At 42.1% G+C, this 23990-nt stretch overlaps 1 protein-coding gene across 3 annotated transcripts in view; it reads left to right on the top strand.

Moving 5' to 3' along the window:
• Nucleotides 1-23990, top strand: part of CHRM2 (cholinergic receptor muscarinic 2) — a 192771-nt gene that overhangs the window by 50605 nt on the left and 118176 nt on the right. The gene's annotated exons all lie outside the window — the stretch shown is intronic.

Genomic DNA, 23990 nt, shown 5'->3' with positions numbered 1-23990 from the left:
AGCAGGGAAAAAGCTAAAACTTTTTGAGGGCGAGCAGAAGGGGAGAGAAAGAGAGTGAGTGTGTGTGCTTTCTCTCTCTGTGTATATACACCAAGTTGCCTAACAGCTTTTTCCCTGCTATTAATGACTACTTTGAAGTTCTACTGTTAACTGTAACCTTTGCAAAATAAGCATATATATGAATTTTATTCCTATTTGAATATAATTTTAGAAGCTCTTCCACTAAAGTATTGAACTTTAATGAGAAAACTGCTAGAGGATTTTGCTTTTCTTTGAGGATACCCCTTTGTAATGTTTTATAGCACTTTAGAAACGTTTGGGCTTGGATTCTATTGGGCCATACAATTATTTCTTTTTATTCTTTGATTTGCTTAATTTTTCATATGTCACCATGTAGTCATGAGAAAAATGTTAAGTATAATCCAGTAAAACCCAAGAAAATGATGTATGCAGTGATGCATTTGCATTTTATCCTAATAAGGACATTTCCAAGCTTTAGTTTTTAGTATGTGACCTAGTTTCAAAAACTTCAATAGAAAAAGTTTAATGCATAGATGACTGTGTTTTTATTTGTAGGTAGTATCTAATAAAAGATGACTTTAAGAGTAAGACCACATTATGCCAAAATACATTATGCCTTTAAAAGACATGGGACCAGATTATTGGCTGTTATAAATTGGCATAGCTCAGTTTTTCTCAAACTGGGATTGCTGCTTGCATAGGGAAAGTCCCTGGCGGCCCGAGCCAGTTTGTTTACCTGTCCCGTCTGCAGGTTCGGCTGATCACAGCTCCCACTGGCTGCAGTTCGCTGCTGCAGGCCAATGGGGGCTGCTGGAAGTGGTGGCCAGTACGTTCCTCGGCCCGTGCTGCTTCCAGCAGCTCCCATTGGCCTGGAGCAGCGAACCACGGCCAGTGGGAGCCGCGATTGGCCGGACCTCCGGACGCGGCAGGTAAACAAACTGGCCCGGCCTGCCAGTGGCTTTCCCTACACAAGCGGCGACCCCAGTTTGAGAACCACTGGTGTAGCTCCTTTGAAGACAATGGAACAGTGCTAACTCACACTAGTAGAGAAGCAGCCCCATAATACTTCCTGAGCACTAGGGGTGGAGGAAGCACTATGCAGAGTGGCTCTTTCTACATCTATAAAAGTGAGACACCACAGCCCACCTGTGCCCAACACAGAAATACCTAGTCTAGTCTTACACCATGCCCATCACCATGGTATCCAAGTGCCTTAGTGCTACTAAGTATTTTACATACCACTAGCAGGTTACTCCTCCGTGGCCCTCTCCAGCACTAGGAAGCAGGTTATACATGCTCTTGGCACAGGTGTACTAGAGTGCTACCTTCAGCATGCGCCCATGGAAACCAGAGGTGTTTTAGCACTATACGTATTATGGAATAGTATTGCTGTTTCATGAACTGATATCTTTTAGATGTACTAAGACTCTGTGTTAATTTCCTATCCATTCTTAAGAAAGCTAGATAAATACAATGAAATGAATTACAGAATTATAGAGATCAGAGCTAAAAAAAGACTTATTAGGCCACCTAGTAGTTCATTGTTCTTCTAGCCCATCACTGTTCTCCATAGTATGTTTCTTAGTCCTTCTCCAGCCTGACTTTAAATGTCTATGATCATTGTGTCTCCACATCTTCCCTTGGAGAAAGCAATTTCACTGTGATTTCCTGATATTCAGTCTCATTTTTCCTTTTTCTTAATTTCATCCCATTCTCCCTTCTGGTTCTACCGCCTTGTGCCATACTCTAAAGTTCCTTTTCTTCCAGGATGTTGACATGAATAAAATGTTATACCCTTCCATCCCTTCCCTTTTGTCATTGTCATATCTAGCTCTTCTATCCTCTTCTTTGAACCCTCTGTAATTTGTCTACATCTTTCTGTTTATGAGGTACCCAGAACTGAATTCAGTACTCCATGTGCATACTCAGCAGAACTGTTAGAGAGCAAGTGACTAGTACTTCTCTCCACTATGAGACAGTGCTTCTCACTATGCAGTCCAAAATCATATTGCTCTTTTACGTTGCTATATAGCACTGCAAAATCACATGCAATTAATGTCTATTATAACCCCAAGTATCTTTCCACGTTATTTTTTCTCCCTCCTACTGAATATTTGTTTCTGACTATTGTCCCAAACTTGCAAATTGAAACATTTTATTTTCTGTTCATGATTAAAACCTCCCTAAGGCCCTGATTCATGAAAGCATCCCTTTTCAAGAAAGCTCTTAAGTACATGCTTAACCATAGGCATCTGCCTATGTTCCATAGAAGTCAATGGGGATTTAAATAGATACTTAAAGTTAAGCGTATGCTTACATGCTCTCCTGAATAGGGATAGACTTAAATACATAGTTAAGTGCTTTACTGAATCAGCGTCCATGTCCACATGTATATATCTCGTGAACCTTGTAACCCGTACTCGTAATCCTTCATAATTCAAGCCAGACCCCAGATGTACAGTACCTTCCCTCTTAACCTGTGGATATTTGATTTTTAAACATTAACTTTAATATAATTTGTAAATTTCATTTACATGCTGAATATGTTCATCCAGGCCCTTAATGAATATGTTATATAAAACCAAACCTTCACAGCTCCCAGTAACACATTAGTAGATGTCTCCCTCCAAATCTGGTACATTGCAGTTAAACATTATTCTTCATTTGCAGTTCCCTGGCTTTTTTCAATCCAGGTGACAGACAATGCTCATATCCAAGCATTAATTGTGAGAGTAGCATTTCTTCAGACATCATATCAAATGCTTGAATAATACATATCTTAATTATGGAAAATCATTTGACGGTGTCTCATGGTGTGTTACTTGCAAAGCTAATTACAGTAGGTGTGGATACGAGACATGGTATGAATATGAAATGAATAAAATCTATCTTTTATTCATTTATTTTTTACAGCCCATGGATTTTGGAATGAGCCTCTTCTGTTTGTTATACATCCTATGGTATGTTTCATAAAATTAGGTATATTAATCTAAGAATCTTGGCCGAACTCCAGTTCAGAAATTTATAGTTAAAGCAGCATAGCCATCTAGCGTAGGCAATGTCTTACACAGAATCCAATCAGATAAAAATTCAGCTTATCACAAAATGTGCAGAAATATCAGTGTTTCCAATTGTGTGGTGCTTTTGCATATGTTCTAATAGGGCCTTATTTCATTGTGAACAACCCTAAGCTACCTCTGAACCAAAGCTATGATGGTGATAAGCCAGTGCTCTCGGTCTGATTACAGTTGTCACCTTTAAAACCTTTATTTTCAGGACCAAGTACAACAACACGATGCTGCCATAATGGTGCATCAGTGTGATGATGGTTTAATATATTTCAACAATGTCATGTCACAATATATGTCCTCATGACATATGTGGGCTCATATCAGTTACAGATAGAAAAAAGATCTACTAGTAAGTCCTTCAAGGGCAGGATACTGTCTCCTGATAGAGTAGATATCTGATATTAAACTGATTTAGAAATTTTATTAAAGCTAATATTAACATTATATAATACACAGTTTGAGGAAAGAGTGTCTGTACATCTGGGTATAGTGCTTAGATTATCCACAAATACAAAGTTTGGTTTAAAAATCATTAGATACATAAGGACTATAACAGCATTTAAAAGAGAACTGGATAAATTCATGGAGGTTAAATCTATTAATGGCTATTAGCCAGGATGGGTAAGGAATGGTGTCCCTAGCCTCTGTTTGTCAGAGGGTGGAGATGCATGGCAGGAGAGAGACCACTTGATCATTACCTGTTAGGTTCACTCCCTCTAGGGCACCTGACATTGACCGCTGTCGGTAGACAGGATACTGGGCTAGATGGGCCTCTGGTCTGACCCAGTATGGCCATTCTTATGTTATGTTCTTATTTAGTACATAATCTGAAATATATTCACCTAAATTTGGGTTAACAATACAGTTTAGATATTAGCATCCAAATATTTGAGTACATCACTCATGAAAAGTTATTCAGAGAGTAGGTTGTAGGAAGCAAATATAGGAATGAATGTAGATTGTCCCTCAGTGATTGAGAATTTAGGATAGGTTGCCCCTTAGAAAATACAATCCATCAGGAAAGTATGTCTGTTACTTTCCCAACTTTGCTTCTCAACTTGATCAAAAGGCTGAGAAGTGCTCACAGACATCATGCACTGAGTCATCCTTACACACGGTAAGCAAGCTTTTTATGGTATTATCTCTAGCTGCATAGCTCCTGGATTTTTGTGCATGTCCTTCAAGATACAGAATCCATGATGATCTGGTGAAAACAGAGGCAGGTGACAGCCCTGTGTTGTTCACAGCCCTGTGTTATTCAATGCTGCAACAGCATTTTTCCCCCTTTTTTTAAACTAACAAAACATTAAGGCAAAGAAAAAAAAATCATTAGGTCCTCTCCAACAGATTCAAACAAGCCAAGCCTTTCTTCCTGCTCATGAAAAGAACAAAGAACTGCACTCATCCCAGACTGCTTCCAGCTATTGTATAACCAGAAAGTGGACTGAAATTTCAAAAGCCTTAAATACTGAGTAATTTGCCATCTACAATCAAAAGCCCCTTGCTGTCTCTGAAAAGGCAGGAAAATATCTCCCTTTCTTTTCTAGTGCTCTCTCTTCCTTTCTCTTCCTCTTTTCTTGTCTCATCCGTCTCTTTCTCTCTTCCTATTACTATGTTGCATATGTTGCCAGATTGTTTTATCTCTCGTATGCCATTGCTGAGGCTTCAGACTCTTGACAGGGATGGCGTGGATGCTCCCAGTGAATATACTTGAAATAACGGTGGATAATTTAAAGTTTCTCTATCTGTAATGGGGAGAAAAAAACTAAGATCCCACTCCTGCAAGCTGCTTCATGTCACCGCCACTCGAACTTTAGGGTACAGATGTGGGGACCTGGGTGAGATAGCCCCTAAGCTTATTTACCAGCTTAGATCTAGTAGCTGCCACCACCAAATAGTTTAAACATTTATGGGAGAGTCATCTGGAAACTGTTTCCCCCCCCAAATATTTTCCCAGTCTTTGTACCCCTTTTCCTGGCAGGATTGAGACTGATTCACCTCCCACCGATTCCTGGTGAGCCCAGATCCAAAAAACCCTTGGATCTTAAAACAAGAAAAAATCAATCAGGTTCTTAAAAGAAGACTTTTAATTAAAGAAAAAGGGTGAAAGGAATACCTCTGTGAGATTAGCATGCAAGTTACTCTCACAGACAACAGATTCAAAACACAGAGGATGTCCCTCTGGGCAAAAACCTTAGTTACACAAAGAAACCCAGTTTGATTCTCCCTCTATGCAAAAAGGAAGTCACAAAAGAAAATAAACATAATTTAGTACATTCCTTCTCTAAACACTTACTACTTTTAAGAAATGTTAGATGGCTAATTCCTGGATCCTTCACTCCAGCACAAACTTTTCTGAACAGACAAAAGACTGATTTCCCTCCTCCCTCTTTGAAACCATCTTGTCCCCCCATTGGTTCCTCTGGTCAGGTGTCAACTAGGCTATATGAACTTCTTAACCCTTTACAGGTAAAAGAGGAATTAACCCTGGACTGTCTGTTTATGACACAAGTGGACCTGTACTTTCAAAGCAGTTGACAGGCTAGGATTAGCTATCTCATTGGAATGTAATGAGCTTTAATTAATATATTACAGTCCTCTGAAGATGTAAAGTGTTGTATTATTGCTGAATACAGTAACACCCTTAACTAGAGAGCCTTTATTAGAACCTGCCTTGTTTGGGTTTTTTGTTTTTTTTTGAAAGCTTTCCAAGGAGAATGCTATTGTGCAGTAAGTGGATTTGTATTCATTAGGTAGCTAGCAGAACCACTGGTCCACCATAATAAGTACTGTGATAAAGGAGTTCAAATCCCCAAAGAATGCCTGATTGGGACATGTCATTTATCTCTGTGAAAGATGACTATAGCAGACAGGCATTGACTGTCTTCTAATGTGTAAGATAACAGATTTTTAAAAAAATGTTGCCTTTTAAAATTTAAAGGTCATTGAGTATTGGTGAAAAAGTATCAGGCTGGCAGATGAGAAGAATGAGGGTCTGTGTTTGCCCCCACTTTATGAACACTCAGCAGAAAACATCCAGGCCATGGTTAGCAGCAGTGAAAGCTTCCCCAGATTGCACCACTCACATGTTTCAAACCTGAATTTGAAGACCCACCACTCAGCACAATGGGGTAATTCAGCCTTTATACCCATTCAAGTCCTGGGCTCATCTATTGCACCTGTCACAAGGAGGCCAGCTGTTCTGGGACTGCTTACCTATTAGACCCATGCTTCCCTGACAGCCCTGGGCTGGATTATCATATTGCTCCTCTCAGGGGCAGTGAGTTATATGGGCCTGTGGTGCCCAGGCTGCAGAAATATTCAGGGCCCGGGGGCCCAGACCCACCAATGTTTGGGGCCAGGTCACTTCCTCTGGCCCCACCTGCCACCCCCACACACATCCCCTGGGCCCGGAGTGTCCCTGCCTCAAGCCAGCGGCTGCCACCTGCAGCTCTGGGCTGCGCTCAGCTCTGCTGGCTCCTGGCATCAACTGCCCCAGCAGGGTCCTAGCGCTCTCCATCCACTAGTGCCAGGGAAGGCTAACCTTAACCCTACCCTAGCGCCTGGGACTCTTCCATTTTCTGGCTGGACCCTCCACCATCACAGGGCCCCCCCTCCTCTCCACCCCCACCTGCAGTCACTGCTCCTGCCACACGCTGGACAAGGGGCAGCCCCATCCCCATCCCAGTGAGGCTACAGTGAGGGGTAGCAGCAAGGAAGAGGGCACACATGTGATGGCAGCTCCCCACCACAGGGGAGGTAATGGGGCTTTCTGGATCTGAGAGGGGCCCTAGGAACACGTGCAGTGACAGTGGTGCCAGGTGAGTGTGCTGCCTGGGGGACCCCTCCCTCAGAGCTTGCTGCTGCCAATGGGGAGAGGGCTAGGGGGAAGTCCTCCTCTCTGGCCCCAGTTCCGGGGCAGCTTGTCTGCACCCCAAGCTCCTCATCCCTGGCCCCACACCAGAGCCCTCACACCCCCGCACCCTGGCCCTCTGTTCCAGCCCTGAGCCCCCTTCTGCACTGTGATCCCCTCATCCCTGGCCCCATGCCACAGCCCTCACCCCTGCACCCCAACCCTCTGCCTGAGCCCCTCTCAAACCGCTCATCACCAGCCTTACCCCAGAGCCCTCACATTTTTCCATTATTTTAAAAAAGATGTATCGGCTTACAAGGCATGTGGGGGGAGGGGGACAGGACTTGGACCTATTCTGGGCACCACCAAAAATTATACAAACCTGCCACCCCTGGCTACTCTTTCATTAGGTTACTGAGGAGGGTTGCAATGTTGCATGGTGCAGTACCATTTAGTATCATTGAAAGGTGTACATTTGCCCCCCAACTTCCAAAACTTTCATTCACTCTCTCCCTTCAGATCTCTTTGCCCAAGAGGATACAAGTGTATTCATTAGTTATGCTGAATGTCCTCCCCATCAGTACCCAGACAACCTGTCTTTGAACACAGGCTGAAGGACAGCCTTCCTAGGAGTCCTAATCACATTTACATTTATCAGGGAAAGAGGCTTTAAACTGAGTTGTCACCTAGATGAGAAACTTCTTTATGGTTCCAGAGAGGATCACTGGAAACTTACGGCAACATTTTCAAAAGGAGCTTCTAATTTTGGATGCCTCAGCATTTAGGTGACTAACAAAAGGCATCTATAATTATCTCAGATTAGGGACCCCAAATCAGAGGCCCCTTTTAAACAAATTGGCCTTACTGCATGACACTGTTTGGGGGAAGGGCAGTATTCTCTAGGGGAAGGGGGATTAGAGGACAGACTTCACCTGTATGGTTTGGGATTGTAACCTGTCTTTCCTGGGTTTTGAACTGTCTAGTACCAAATGTGTATTTATTATTAACACAAGCATATTAGTGAGTTTTCAAAAATAACTACTGAAAAGCCCAAATCCCACTGACTTTCATTTGGATTTAGGCTCTTACATAACTCAGAAGCGTTTGAAAATGTTACCCGTTGTTCCTAAAGGATGTTGAAGCCAAGCCTTAAACTTGAACTTTATTAATGGGTATAGAACTGAAAATACTATCTATGTATATTGTGTATGTTAAAGTTGATTGGCCAAATTTGGTAATGACTTCATGCAATAATACTCAGTTTAATAGATCACATCAACTGTAAATAAACCCAGAACTTGTTCAAAAAATTCCCTTTTAAATATTTCACCTGGGGATATATTGGGTCTTATGCAGGTCTCATAAACTTCTCTTGTTGGCACATAAGCATTTCCAGCAATACCAGTCTCTGAGTCTCAAATCTTAAACGATAAGCTCTTAATTCTCTGAAGCCACATCACTGCAAACCATAGCTCATCTTGGTCAAATTCCCAACTTCTGAAGAATTTCCCCAGTTCCCTGTCCTCAGCAGAACAGTCTTTTGTGCCCTCTTTCTCAAGGCTGCAGTGAGGATAAATTAATTAATGATTGTGAGGCACTCCGATACTAGTTTAATGGAGGCCACATAAAACCATAACTAGATATGGTTGTGGTCTGTGTCTTGTGTCTTCCAATTCTCCATTTCTTCAAGTTCCTGAATCTTGCTGTCCTAGAATCCCTCAGTGTCAAAATCCTAAAATTCTAGAATCCTTCATTTCTAGAATTCTGTTTTAGAATCTTGCAAGATCTCTCTGTTCTAAACCCTAATCACTTTAAGCCAATGCCATCAGGATGCAAATAAAGGGAAACAAAATTGATGATTCTAATTGGCTATGGAACAGTCCTCTTTCCAGTCTGCTTCTTGGGTCACACTGTTTTTTTTCCTCCTGGTACTTGAGTTCATATTATCTTCCCAGTTTGTCGACAGGCAGCATGAAGAGATTGACTAAGACTGTGAAGAAAATTGCCTCTACCATACAATCTTTAAAACTGAAAGAGAGAGAACAAAAAAAGTGAGCCTTTTTAAGCTAATATAACCACATACAATTGCTAAACTATGGTATAATTACCATCACAAATATTACATTTTCTCTGCACTAAAGCAAAACTAGGGTAACATTTTTAAAGCACCTAAATTATTTAGGAGCCTTAAGGCCCATTTACAAAGGTAACTTAGCACTTAGGAGCCTAAATCTCATTGAAAGTCAATGGGATTTAGATTCCTAAGTGCATAAATCACTTTTGAAAATGGGACATAACCTCCTAAGTCATATAGTTAAATTTTCAAAAGCATCTCATATCCCTGATGCTCATGGAAAAATGAAACCCAAATCCTACTTTTGGTGGCTTACCTAATCTGCAACTTGCAATAGGTCTGTGTTACTGAGGAGGATTGCAATGTTGCATGGTGCAGTACCATTTAGTATCATTGAAAGGTGTACATTTGCCCCCCAACTTCCAGAACTTTCACAGTATCTTTGTTACAGACCTCCAACTTCAGTTCCAGAACCCTGAAGACAGACCTGAGATCTGCATTTGCAGTAACAGGGGGAAAAAAACAACACATACTTTGTTGCTTCAACCTCCTTCTTCCCAGATATAAGACACTAGAACAGCAGGTTGGGTACATGAAAGAAAAAAATGCTCTTTTAATTGTCTATAAAAAACAACCAATCAACCCACATATCTGCCGAATTTTAATATTGCAAAAAGCCATACAGCTAAATGATACATTCCTATATTATTTAATAGGATTTAGTGGTACAGCAGAAAATATTAATGGCATTCCATCTTAAATTACCATAAGCTGTTTCCCTTGTACTGTAACTTTCAGAATTACCGCTTTCTGTCACAGACATGCCAGACCCCCATAGTTAAGAGGAGTCATCCCTAATTCTTAGCAAAATATTTACCATTTCTCCTTTTATCCTTCCAAACAGCTCTACTAGTCCAGTGTATTTTAATGGCATTTAAAGGAGGTCTTCCAATTTTTTTCCCCACTTGTTCCTACTTATAGCATTCAGATATAAGCAAGTACTGCATTTATCTCCTCCAACAAGCTGGTGCACAGTGGCTTTTGTAAATTCCATAAAAATGGTAGCATTACTACAGAGTATCCCAATGGTGCCCCGCTTTCACAGGTTACAACTCACTAGGTGCCTCAGAAAAACTGCAGTTACATGCCTACACAACTGATGATGAAAGGCCAGATCCATTGATTTTCCCAGTTGTAATGAGAATTTCTCAATGGAGTTATGCTTGCAGAGAATTTGGACTCAGATCAGGCGAGAGAGACTAGGAAAAGATCCATGTGGAAGATACCTGACTTTTCTTGCATTTATTGCTGGACTGGGAAAAGAGGAGGGTAGCAAACATTAGCAGACCTGATCTTATCATCTACCCATAGTCAGTCACACAGAGACCTAACCATTTTAAAAAAAAAATTTATTTCCCCAGCAAAGGTCAGTTTAGATTCTTCATTTGCATTTTTTCAATGGCCTTTTTTTCTTTGCATCTTATATAGCTTTGCAGCTGAGCTTGCCTGAGGCACATGAAGGGTATGACATCGCTGGCTACTTCCATGTCATTTTGCCCTTTAAGTCCATATTGTTCCTGTAGGTGACACCTCATCTGAGTCAAAAACCCAGCCTCATTCTTAACTCACAACCAGCAACCAGGTTGTCACTCACATCACATTTACTTGCCTCCGGCTGAAGAAAAAAGTAATATTCTCTTCTGAAAGAATCCTACAGTATCTTTTCCAAATATAAATTAGCTAGGGCAATCATCTTTGGTTTCCTTAAACAAATTAGACTTCTAATATCAGGTTAGAGTATACAGAGTAAATACAGAGAAAAAAAACTTAATTAGGTCTTTAATCACACAACTTTTCCTGTGAAAAGGGTCTGTGACCTGGAACATTAAGCTCCATTACGATACAGTAAAATGCATATTGACTCTTGGAGCATGGCTGAAAACTGCCTTCTCTCAAACTGTGTGGATGTGTTTTGTAATTCATTGGGGAGGCAATGTCTCACTGTGCCCAGAGGTTGGGTTAGCTGCAACCACATTTTCTTTGAAGATTTTTGGAAATACACAGAGAGGCAAAGTGATATTTGGATTGTCATTTTGTTAAAATGCAATCTGTCCTGATACGGCTGTTTCTTTAGCAATGTGGTCTCTGTTTTGCACAGATACTACTTTGTCATGTAAGAAGCGTAAAGGCCTTTTCTGCACCGGGGTGAATCTCACCCTAAAATAGGATCATTTCATACAAGGGCCATATTCTGAAACCTGGTTACAGCCCCTTGTATCATGCAGATGACATAAAGGCAAATCATCCATCTGTAAATCACCAGCAGAGAATTCCCCTGTCATAGGGCAACTCTCAGCTGGCACATCTGTGACTGGGCCAGACTGTGGGCCTTTGCCACCACCCCTGATATTGGGGACAAGTTGGGGCAAGAGTGAGTGAGGCAAAGTTATGCTATGTTGTGCCATTCCTCTACTGGCATATAGTCCATTAAGCAGAGCTCTACTTCAGTAGAGAATCTACACCAAGGTCTTTGACTGTCAGACACTTCTTTTTCCTCTGCTGGTGGATCAACTAGTTCCTGGATTCTTTCTTTATTTTAATAATTCTCCTGGGTGATCATTGTGAGAGTTTTTAAGACATGACCTGTAGGAATTGTTTTGCCAATTTGGGGCAAACAGGCCTCTTAAAGCTAATGAGACTTCAGCAGGGCAATTTTTCTTCCAAGCCTCTGTGTTACGTACATTAAGTATAATGGTGCTTCAACAATATCAAGACATTAATCTTCATGTTACAAATACAAACCCAGGAGTGTAGACAGAGAATCTCATTTCAGACATTAGTTATAATAGGAAGGGAAGGGCTTGGTCATGGTTTCATACATGAAATCCATGTGGATTTTTCTTCTGGATGTTCTTCGTAATTTGGAAACAATCTTTAAAAGTATTTTTGAAAAAAATACACGAGTTTCAAAAAATCATTTCCCTCAAAAATTGATCAGCATTTTCCTGGAAAGTCTCACATTTTGTTTTAAAACAAAACAATAAAACAACCCCTCTTGATCCCGAAAGGGAAGTGTCTTGGAAATGGTCTGTGAATGGTGTGGCATGTGCCTGAGTATAGCAATGCTCTGGGTCATCTTTGCCTCCTTCCCACTTCCTCATATGCCTGCGTCCTTCATCTGTCACCAACATTCCGAAGGGTCTCATTTACGGAGTTTGTAATGCTTCCTAATACATTAGAGGAGCTACTGTATCTGTCAGATACACAGAAAAATAATGAATGAAATTATATTCATTAAAAAGGATAAGCTCAGAAAACTAGAACATGCTGCCCAATGACACAGATCCAATGAATTCTTTATTGTTTCTCCTACCACCAAAACCTTGGTGAGCCAGTTCTGAGTGTGAGAGCAAACTGCTGTCTCAAAATCAAGTTCCAGACTTGCTGTAGGTAGTGGAGGTTTCATTTGAAATGGGCTGCCTAGAACTTCTGAACCACTCTGATATCTTGAAGTATTGGAAGTATCATTTTTTTAACTTCGTGACTTGCCCCTCAACCAGTGTTTGGCACCATATTGAACATTATAACTCCAAGGAGTCCTGTCATCTTCTCCATTCATAGCAACATTATACTTCTGAAAGTGGTGTGACATCATCTAGTAATCTGGTTAGCTGTATACAGTGACATCATTAGGCTAGTTTCACAAAAGGATTTAGGCACTTAGCTGCCACTTTAGGCACCTAAATCCAAGAATTAGGCCTCATTGGGATTCACAAAATGCCCACTCAAGTGCAGCAGAACCCTGTAGGCAAATAAACTTGCTTGGCACCTAATTTTTTTGCAGTAAAATTTCCCTAGGCACCTATGTTTCTGCCTCTGTGATGCTTGCTGCTGCTTGGCTGTAGACATCTGGATGCCTAAGCCTCAGTGTGATGCATGAACCTGGGAAGATAGGTATTCCTTTGCCTAACTCGCCTGCAGGACCCAATTTGGTAAGCATGCTCAGAGCTCACCTACTGGATTGGACCCCGAAGGTGACTGAGAGATGCGAGGAAGGAGGAGAAGGACCTAACATTCAAAGAGGGTTTTCAGTTGAGAATCTTAAGAGGCAATAGGTACCTCCTTGCAGCCTGGTCTTAAGCACTCAACTCACCGAGAAGAGAGGGGCTTAGCACACACCCCTCTCCTTGGCATCTCCAATTCTGAGGAGCCACCTAGCATGCTGGCCTTTGTGAATCCCATTCCGAGGTGCCTGCCTCCCCCCTTCATTGCATGGAGAGCCTAGGTGTTACCTTTCGCAACCTCTCTGCTACTTACCAAGGGATGAGAACTCGGCCAGCATGTACAGTGAATAAGGTAAATAGCTTGTTTAAAAGTTTGACAGACCACTCAGCTACAGAGCACACCCACAAGGGGACCATTGCAGAAAGTGACACCTTCTTCACAGGAGGAATCTATCACCTACCCCTCTTTGTCTGGAGGACTGTTGAGGTTGGTTTGTTCCTTACAGATGTGAATGACAATGCTGACCAGATATGTCAGTGCATTATTCCTCTCTCTCTTTTTCTGTGATCTATGAAATCCTTTCTAGGAGACGAGACTACACTAGACAATCTTTCCAAGGACCAGTACTGCCTGGGGAAATGAAAATATCCCTTCACGACTGAGTTTGAACTTCTTGAGCATTCTGAATGAAAGCCACTTGGTTCTGCTGATGGAAATGCTGAGCCCTCAAAGAGCCAAGCAGCAAGACCTCTTAACAGATGGCAGAAGACACGACAGGGAATCTGTAGGTTATGCTGGCAGGCAGCCTTTTGTGATGAATCCATTGGGCTTTCATTTTGCAACTGAAGAATTGTTACAAAAAGGGTTAGAGGGATGTTGTGGTGTCCCAAATTTGAAACCAGCACATTTTCATTGGCATTTTTCTTTCCCTTCCTGAAATGGGCATCAGTGCTCATCAGGCAACAGTTGTTTTGTTTTATTTATTTTCTGTTCATACTAAAAGATAAAGGTGCCCTAAGATTCCTCCATTTAAACTCAAGCCTGGCCCACTATGCCCCTGTGTGTCACTGGCAGAGGAATATTAGCATTTAGCTTTTGCTGTTCACTTGCTGCTATTTTTGTTGAAGACTCTCTTCTGCCTATTCTCTCTTTCTCACAGTGTTTTTATTGTTTAACCAGTTGGCAGCTGCTTCCCCATAGGCAACAGGGCCTAGGCAATGCCAGCCACATCATGCTGAATGTTTCCTTCTCCCTTTACCCCACTTTGGAGCACCAATGACTTATTCACCTCATAACTTCCCTGAAAAGGGCATGATTCAAAGCCCATTGAAGTCAATGGGAGGGTTTCCATTGTTGCAAGATGCAGTACCATTTGGGCATCAGGCCCAAAGGCATCACAGTATATTTCAAAGGATAACTATTGTGTGTGGGGGGGGTGTAGTGTGTACTAGTGAGTAGCTCTATGCCTGGAGGCTAAGTGGCATCACATTCATAATGTTCCTGAAGCCTTCTGGGGAGTGCAGGTCCTGAGGTTTTTCCTGAACCACATACCTGCCCTTGCACGGCAATGCACCTGACTGACTCCCCTGCAGCTGTAACTGACAGTCAAACAGCATCTTGATGCACGTACATCAATTTTTCCCTCTCCCCACATCAGCCATTTTGTCTCACAAACACTGTCAGGGTATGTCTACACTACAGGATTATTCCAATTTTACATAAACCAGTTTTGTAAAACAGATTGTATAAAGTCGAGTGCACACGGCCACACAAAGCACAATAATTCGGCAGTGTGCGTCCATGTACCGAGGCTAGCGTCGATTTCTGAAGCATTGCACTGTGGGTAGCTATCTCGTAGCTATCCCATAGTTCCCGCAGTCTCCCCTGCCCATTGGAATTCTGAGTTGAGATCCCAAAGCATGATGGTGCAAAAACAGTGTTGCGGGTGATTTTGGGTAAATGTCATCACTCAATCCTTCCTCCGTGAAAGCAATGGCAGACAATCATTTTGCACCCTTTTTCCCTGGATTGCCCTGGCAGACGCCATAGCATGGCAAACATGCAGCCTGTTTTGCCTTTTGTCACTCTCACCATATGTGTACTGGATGCTGCTGACAGAGGTGGTACTGCAGTGCTACACAGCAGCATTCATTTGCCTTTGCAAGGTGGCAGAGATGGTTACCATCCCTATTGCACTGTCTGCTATTGTAATTTGGAGATGAAATGACAGTTTTCAATCATTTTGTACCGTTTGCAATTGGGAATTGGTGATGACAGTTATCAAGCATTTTTTATGATCTGCTGTTGTCATGGGTGCTCCTGGCTGGCCTCGCTGAGGTCAGCGGAGGGCGCATGGACAAAAATGGGAATGACTCCCCAGGTCATTCTCTTCTTTATGTTTTGTCTAAAAATAGAGTCAGTACTGCCTAGAATATGGGGCAAGTCTACCAGAGAGCCAGAGAGCACAGCTGCTCTGGGTCAGAGCCCCTGAGATCCCACTGAAATGATGAGCTGCATGCCATTCTAGGGGGTACCCCTGCAACAACCCCACCCGTTGCTTTCCTCCTCCCACACCCTTTCTGGGCTACCGTGGCAGTGTCCCCCCATTTGTGTGATGAAGTAATAAAGAATGCAGGAATAAGAAACACTGACTTTTTAGCGAGATAAAGTGAGGGGGAGGCAGCCTCCAGCTGCTATGATAGTCCAGGGAGTACAGAATCTTTTCTTTAGACACGAAAGGGGAGGAGGGTGGCTGATGGAGCTCAGGCTCCAGCTGCTATGATGAGGACGGTTACCCAGCATTTTGTACCATCTGCCAGGAATGACAGGGAATCATTCCCATTTTTACCCAGGCACCCCCAGCCGACCTGACCGAGGCCAGCTAGGAGCACTCACAGGATGATGACGAGGACAGCTATCAGTCATTTTGTACTGTACTGTCTGCCACCGGGGAAAGGAGGGGAGAGGATGCTGCTGTTTAGCGCTGCAGCACCCCACCTACCAGCAGCGTCCAGTAGTCATACAGTGACATTGAAAAGTGGCGAGAAACAATTTTTTCCCCTTTTCTTTGAGGGAGGAAGAGGGGGGTAAATTGACGACATATTCCCTGAACTACTGGCAACAATGTTTTCGAACCTTCAGGCATTGGGAGCTCAGCCAAGAATGCAAATGCTTTTCGGAGACTGCAGGAACTGTGCGATAGCTTGAGTCCTCAGTCTCCCCTCCCTACCTCCATGACCGTCCATTTGATTCTTTGGCTTTCCATTATGCTTGTTACACAGCACTGTGCTGTGGACTCTGTATCATAGCCTGGAGATTTTTTCAAATGCTTTGTCATTTTGTCTTCTGTAATGGAGCTCTGATAGAACAGATTTGTCTCCCCATACAGCGATCAAATCCAGTATCTCCGTACGGTCCATGGTGGAGCTCTTTTTGGATTTCGGACTGCATCACCACCCATGCTGACCAGAGCTCCAAGCTGGGCAAACAGGAAATTAAATTCAAATTTCACGGGGCTTTTCCTGTCTACCTGGCCAGTGCATTAGAGTTCAGATTTCTTTCCAGAGCGGTCACAATCGTGCACTGTGGGATACCGCCCGGAGGCCAATACCGTCGATTTGCGGGCACACTAACCCTAATCCGATATGGCAATACCGATTTCAGCGCTACTCCTCTCGTCGGGGAGGAGTACAGAAACCGGTTTAAAAAGCCCTTTATATTGATATAAAGGTCCTCATTGTGTGGACGGGTGCAGGGTTAAATCAGTTTAACGCTACTAAATTTGGTTTAAACGCATAGTGTAGACCAGGCCTCAGACTTGAACACTCCTGCTAGGTTGTTGACTTGCTCGGTTCCATGACTGCCCCTGCCCTCTACTTACGTCCATCTCACAGGCTCATCTTCAAACCAGGCAGCTAAATCTCTGCTCTGACGTCTCTGAAACAGTATTCCTCTTATGTGTGCCACTTGTCTTCTGGGCCAAGTCTTCTACCACAAACAGCTCTCCTCTAGGCCGGTTTTTGGGGCAGGCTGTCCTGCTGCTCCTTGCACAGCAGCACCTTCAAAGAACACAAACCCTTGTACAACTGCAGGCTGCATTTGGCTCTAAGTTTATCCTACCTAGCAACATTGCTATAGAAAGTAGGAAGAGTTTGGGTTCCACTGTTGTTGTGGAGTAGTGAATTCGCTGCTGCTTTGGCACTAAGAAAGGGGGAAGGAGTTTGGTGGCCTAACCCCTCCTTTTGTTTATAAGAAGTATGGTAGTAATAACCTCCTCAGCCATCACAAGATAACTTGCTTTGCTTTTTTGTGATCTCACAGGCCACACACTGCTGGTTGCTCTTGTTTTGCTCAGAAATCACAATGTCTGATTCAAATGAGTTAATACAAAATGGCAGTGGTCCTCATACTTTTTCAGAGTGTGGAAGAGAGGTATTGTTTTGTGGATTGCCACTTTTTCTATCCACGGCTGCCCAGACTATCTTCCCTCATATTCACGATCACATAATAGCCCCAGGGCAATTACAGCAATTGTGATTATGTCAGATAATATTATTTAGGGTTGCCAACCCTCCAGGATTGTCCCAGAGTCTCCAGAAATTAAGGATTAATCTTTAATTAAAACAACATGGAGTCCAGTGGCACCTTAAAGACTAACAGATTTATTTGGGCATAAGCTTTCATGGGTAAAAAAGCCACTTCATCAGATGCTTGGAGTGAAAATTACAGATACAAGCATTATATACTGCCACATGAAGAGAAGGGAGTTACCTCACAAGTGGAGAATCAGTGTTGACAGGGCCAATTTGATCAGGGTGGATGTAGTCCACTCCCAATACTTGATGAGGAGGTGTCAATTCCAGAAGAGGCAAAGCTGCTTTTATAGCGAGCCAGCCACTCCCAGTCGCTATTCAAACCCAAATTAATGGTGTTAAATTTGCAAATTAATTTTAGTTCTGCAGTTTCTCATTGAAGTCTTTTTCTGAAGGTTTTTTTGTTCAAGTAGCTACTTTTAAATCTGCTATTGAATGTCCAGGAAGATTGGAGTGTTCTCCTACTGGCTTTTGTATGTTACCATTCCTGATGTCCGATTTCTGTCCATTTATTCTTTTGCGTAGAGACTGTCTGGTTTGGCCAATCTTTAATTAAAGATTACGTCATATGATGAAACCTCCAGGAATACGTCCAACCAAAATTGTTAATTCTAGTAGTATTAGAAAAATATTGAATTCATTTAAAGGTAGCCTAATGATACTTAGCAATAAGAAACTAGGAGAAAAGCTAGTACCATACTGCGAGGTAACTATCAATGCACCACTGGCATGCTCTTCATGGACCATCAGTGGTCCACAGATCACAGTGTGAGAAACCTCTGCTATAAGGATTCCAACAAGGGGTTGCCAAACATTTTCCATCAAAACCTTTTTTTCTGCAGAAAATTGTTTTTTTGACTAAATGAAAATATTTAGGGAAAGTGTCTGCTTTCCTTGAAGATTTTTGATATTTTACCAGAAAACCTGAAAGTGAGATTTTTTTTGTCAGTTTTGACAACTGAAGATTTTTTTAAAAAATCAAAAACTCCTGAAAATTGAAAAATGTTCAGGTTTGGGGCTTTTGGTGAGGAGCTGGCATTTTCCACTGAAAAGAATAGTTTGTGCTCAAAGTCACATCCTGATTGAGGTTGGTCCTGTGAATCAGGAAGTTGTAACCAGCTCCTTGATGCACCTCCAGCTCTGGTGCAGAAGAAAATCTAGCCTTCAATCACACTATGGGTACGTCTACACTTTGAGCTGGGAGTGTGATTCCCATCTTGAGGAGACATACCCGCACTAGATCTGATTGAGCTAGCACACTAGAAATAGAGAGTAGCTGTGAAGTCACAAAGGAGCTACATCAATTTACACCAGCTGAGTATGTTGCCCTTGGAATCTTGAAATCCTCCCTTTCCGTTTTCTATTCCCGCTGGGTCTCTGATCTGAAAAGCAGAGAGGCATGAGGTCCCCAAACAGGGAAGGTTAGATAATCATTATGATGGATTCAGGCAGACAGAATGAGAGTTTATATTTCCACACAATGTCAGCTCCGTACTCTGCAGGTTTATGGTGTGTTTAACATTGCCTTCCACACTCCCCCGCATGTCCTCACCTTGTTGCTTCCCATTAGATAGCAAAAAGTTAATGGCATTGCCAAGACAGTCTGTGGTTTCTAGGTGGAGTAATTTCCCCTCCTTTTGCCTTACCCTGCTTTATTTTCAACAGACGTTTGCTATCCAAGTTTCACATACCTTTGAGCCCAAGGTTAAACTCTCTCCATTAAAATCATTGTGTGACTACGAACTGAGTTACTTGAAAGTAATTGAAACTTCGAGGACATTGGGTTTGTATATGCAGGGGAATGCTAATGAGCTGCAGCAACTCTCATTTCCACAATGAACAATTTCAAATAGATACTGGAGAAGGAATCCAGCAGAAGTTGTTCCTAATGGGGGAAAAGTTATATTTTGGATCACGTTCAGGCTGGTAATTAATTAATAGACAATCCAATTTAGATCAAATGAGAAATTGCCTGAAAATTTACCTGAACCTAAACCTAAACCTATTTTCTATTATTAGACTATCTAGTTCATATTAATATATGTATATTTAACCTTTCTATGTGCACCCATGTATAGAAATACCAAAATAGCACAAGAAAAAAACGATTCTCATCAGACTGTATCTCAGAGCATGCTGAAAGCAAGTAGTACTGGAAATATCAGAAGCAGAGAGAGGCTATGTCTACAGTACACCCACCCTCCCTCCCCCCCCCCGCCCCAGATTGACACTCCAGGGATTGATGCAACCAGGTTGATTTAGCGGGTCTAATAAGACCCGCTAAATAGACCACAGATCGCTCTCCAGTCGACCCTGGTATTCTTCCCCAAATGAGAAGAATAAGGTAAGTCGATGGGAGAGTGTCTCCTGTCAACCGAGCGCAGTGTGGACCCCGCGGTAAGTTGACCTAAGCTCCTGATTGAAACTTAAGCAAATTTATTTGAATCTCTTTGCATTAGAAACCTCACTGGAAATCTCATAAGAACAAACATCTTGTTTTTTATTGAAATAAGAAAATTTGACATTTCATCACTTTTAAAAAAAATAACTAGCTCCGTAGTAGATCAAGAGTGTGAGAAGTTTTTGCAAACATTTTCTTTAAAATATTTCCCCTGGTTTTTGGTGAAATTAGGAATTTTGATGCCAGTTTTCACTGAACTTTTGACTATGACTATGTCTACACTACCGTGGTAAGTCGACCTAAGCTACACAACTTCAGCTACGTGAATAACATAGCTTCAATCAGGAATCTGAACTTTTGGTTGCTTATCTAGACTCAGCTAAACATTCCGATGTTCACCTATTGCTAGTTAGATCCAGAACCACCCAACCTCATCAATTCACAAGTCAGAACAAGATTGTTCTAACTGTCAGCATTGCAAACTCAAGCTCTACTCCTGGGGAAAATTTTGTGTGTGTCTGTATTGTTACAGACCTACTTGCTGACAGATATTTTGAAATAAATTCCAAAATAATTGAAACTGGCATGATTATGTAGTGTTATTATGACAAATACATTTTGCAGAATTTTAAAATATTGTGTGCAGAATTTTTATTTTTTGGCACAGAATGCCCCCAGGAGTAAACCTCATCCCTGGAAACATACTGTGTTTTCTTTTTCCTTCAGACATCATCACCAAAAATGAAAGATTCTGTAATCAAGTTATCTGGCAATTTTACTGATGATACATGAATTGGAACAGAATATAAATTGATCTCTTTTTGTTAGGAAGTCCTGCAGGGGTATCTTCAGAAATGAGATGCTTTAATTAACTCTGTATATTGCCTTGGGTTTGTGTATAGTTTTCAAGGACCTGTAACTTTTTTAAAAGGGTTAAATGAAAGACACTGTGCCTGGACAAATTTCTAAAAGTTGAGCATGTGCATATATTTGAATGCAAAAACTCGATGTGCATTCGCAAAACAGGTATACATGTATGCACTTACCAGTTACCAATCTAATTTTACATTGCCAGTTACACACATTGGATGTTTGCACATACATATGTTAGGTGTGTGCATTTACACGTAAGTAACTTAGGCCTGGTCTACACTGGAGGGTGGGGGCAGTGTCGATGTAAGATATGCAACTTCAGCTACTGGAATAGCGTATCTGAAGTCAACGTATCTTATTTTGACTTACCTCCCGTCTTCACAGCGCAGGATCAACAGCTGTGGCTCCCCCATCGACTCCACTTCCGCCGCTCACCCTGGTGGAGTTCCGGAGTCGACGGGAGCGTGTTCAGGGATAGATATATCACATATAGATGAGACGCGATATATCGATCCCCGATAGATCGATCGCTACCCACCAATCCGGCGGGTAGTCTGGATGTACGCTTACAATATTATAGCCTTGTGTCCCTGATCCTCGAGTATATTGAGGCTACTTTCTGGTGCTCCTGTAGTGCAAAGCTGGTGGATCTGGTTGTCCAGGATTCCCTCTTTGTATGAGAATCCGCAGGTACTGATGGACCTTTAAAACTCCAGTGTGACCATTTTTCCAGCTATTGAGGCAGATGGTGTGGCCATGAAAAAAAGTATGTGGTCAGGTATCTCTGGTGCCCTGGAGATCAAGGCTGTGGATCCCTTGGGGGAGTTGGCAGCTGGCACCAATTAGAACAGCACACAGACACCTGACCAGCCTTTGGATGGCTCCAAGATAGGGAAACATAAAAACTCTTTTGCACCCTTCTCCTGAGCTGTCCTGAGTTATCTTTGATTGCAGCCCAGGATCTGTCCCTGAACCTCTAAAGTCCTCTGATCCCAGGGTCATCTTGTGACCTATACCAGCTATCTAAGAATGTGTTCATTCCTCTTGTGTTTTCCTACATACAAGAAGTATCTAAACAGCTTGTATGAGAACAATACAAACTGCAAATATATCTAAAGTATATGAACTCAGTTAAAAGATCTGTCAGCATGTGCTAATTGCAACAGGGACAAATACAGTATATGGAGAGATTTCAGTAGTCTAACTGTCTGACAGTGATATGCTAGCACTCATCATGGCAACTCATTTGCAGAGTGATGGTGGATTCCATAAGTTAATTAATCTATCACCCATGTCTAATTTTATACATTTTCTGAAGAGATTCATGCCTGAGAAATGTATTACATATGACAATGTCGAGCTCTTATCTATTTCAGTCTAGTGGTAAAGTCTTGTTTTATTAGTAGCTCTAGTACAATATATGAGATATTTTCTCTTTCTGCAACCACACTTATGAACAAGACCTCCAAATGAAGGGGGGAAAGGGTTATGAATTCCACTGAAGTAAATCTATTCAAATGAATGTTCACAAATATTTGATTTTTGCAATAGTCTCACAACTCTAGTCTCAATATATTTTTGCCGCTAAAATATAGCAATATATACTCTGTGTGTGTGTGTTATAAAGAGAGAGTGAGACTAGGGCATGGAAAGTATACAGTTTGTGGCCCTGACTCTCCTATACTTTATTTCAGTGTTACACTGGTAAAACGTCACTGATTTCAGTGGTAACTAGACTTATATAAAACTGGAGTAATGTGCTGGTGAATCAGGTCCTATATGTGTATCTACTGCAGTCTCTGTGTGCATGTATTATAGTGGTCACAACTGCATGGTGAAGGTTGAATACACACACATGCACATATCTATCTTAGGTTTTCCTAAGGTATCTATCCTTGTGGTACCAAAGTGATGTATACACAGTGTATATTATCATACACACGTATGTACAGTGTTGCAGAGCCATGGCAAATCCCAGTTAACTCCATTTGACAGGCGGCTCTGCTTGCAATATTGTGCTGACCCCTTTAGAACCCATTGTCCATAGCAACCCTGAGCACTCATTTCCGCTTCTTCTTTTCAAGAACACAGTACAGATATTGAACTGTGTTGGTGTAACACCAACAGACCCTGGTTGCCAGTGGGCAGGATCAAACTTGGGTCCTTTGGAGCTTAATGCATGAGTCTCTACTGCATTTGCTAAAAGCCAACTGGCTGTTAGCTGAGGCTGTAGAGCAGACTCATTTTATCTCTTTCTCTAAGAGGTCTCGGTTCCAGTAGATGGGACAGAACACCACATCCAGAAGGTGTGTGGATTTCAGTAGCAAGGAAAGATAATGTGCATTGCTCCCCTAAATAACAGCCAGGTTGAAGCAGGGGGCCCTTGTTCCAAACCCATTGTTCCCCTCATCTTTATATGCCTCCTTTCTATATGGCTGGTAACTCAGCAGCTAAATTGCAGAAGGTACTAATCAAACTGAGTCAGTGTGTTCTCTGTTTAATCCAAATAACTACTCAAGAAAAACCGTGTTAATAGGGTCATAGATTAGAATAGGTGCTCTGAAAATGAAGTTTTTAAAAGAACAACACATGAGATGGGTGTGAGGGTTAGTTGGAGGGTGATGAGGTGCATTGACTAGGTCTCCCAGATGGGATTTTAGAAATTCAATTCAAAGTCCGTATAGGTTTAGGGACTCTGTTGAAAATCCATCTCCCTCCTCTAATTTCTGCTGTTGGCACATAACAGCTGGTTCTGTATAATCAGGATTTTTTCAGTGACTCAAAGGGCAAATGAGCCTGAGGCTTTCACATACTTTGGAGAGTAGTTGAAGTTTTAAACTGGAGCAAAGAGAACATGCAGAGAGAGATGATGAATACCAGCATCCACTCCTGGGGCCCAGGGAAGCACATGCACACATACAGCAGAATCGAAGAGGCTTGTCTCCAAAACTGACGTTATCCCTGCAGGGCATGTAATTCAGTTTAACTGAAGGGAAAAGTTGCAGTGTTGTGGCTTTCCTTTCCCCCTTCTGAAATTTGACATGCAGCTGTACAATGAGGAAGGGGGAGAAAGAGCAAATGGGGGAGGCAGTGGTCTGGG

This window comes from Gopherus flavomarginatus, chromosome 1 (genome assembly GCF_025201925.1).
Source record: "Gopherus flavomarginatus isolate rGopFla2 chromosome 1, rGopFla2.mat.asm, whole genome shotgun sequence".
In the NCBI taxonomy this organism is placed as follows: domain Eukaryota; kingdom Metazoa; phylum Chordata; order Testudines; family Testudinidae; genus Gopherus; species Gopherus flavomarginatus.
The sequence above is the reverse complement of the archived record's forward strand: the minus strand, read 5'-3'. Positions and strand labels throughout refer to the sequence as shown.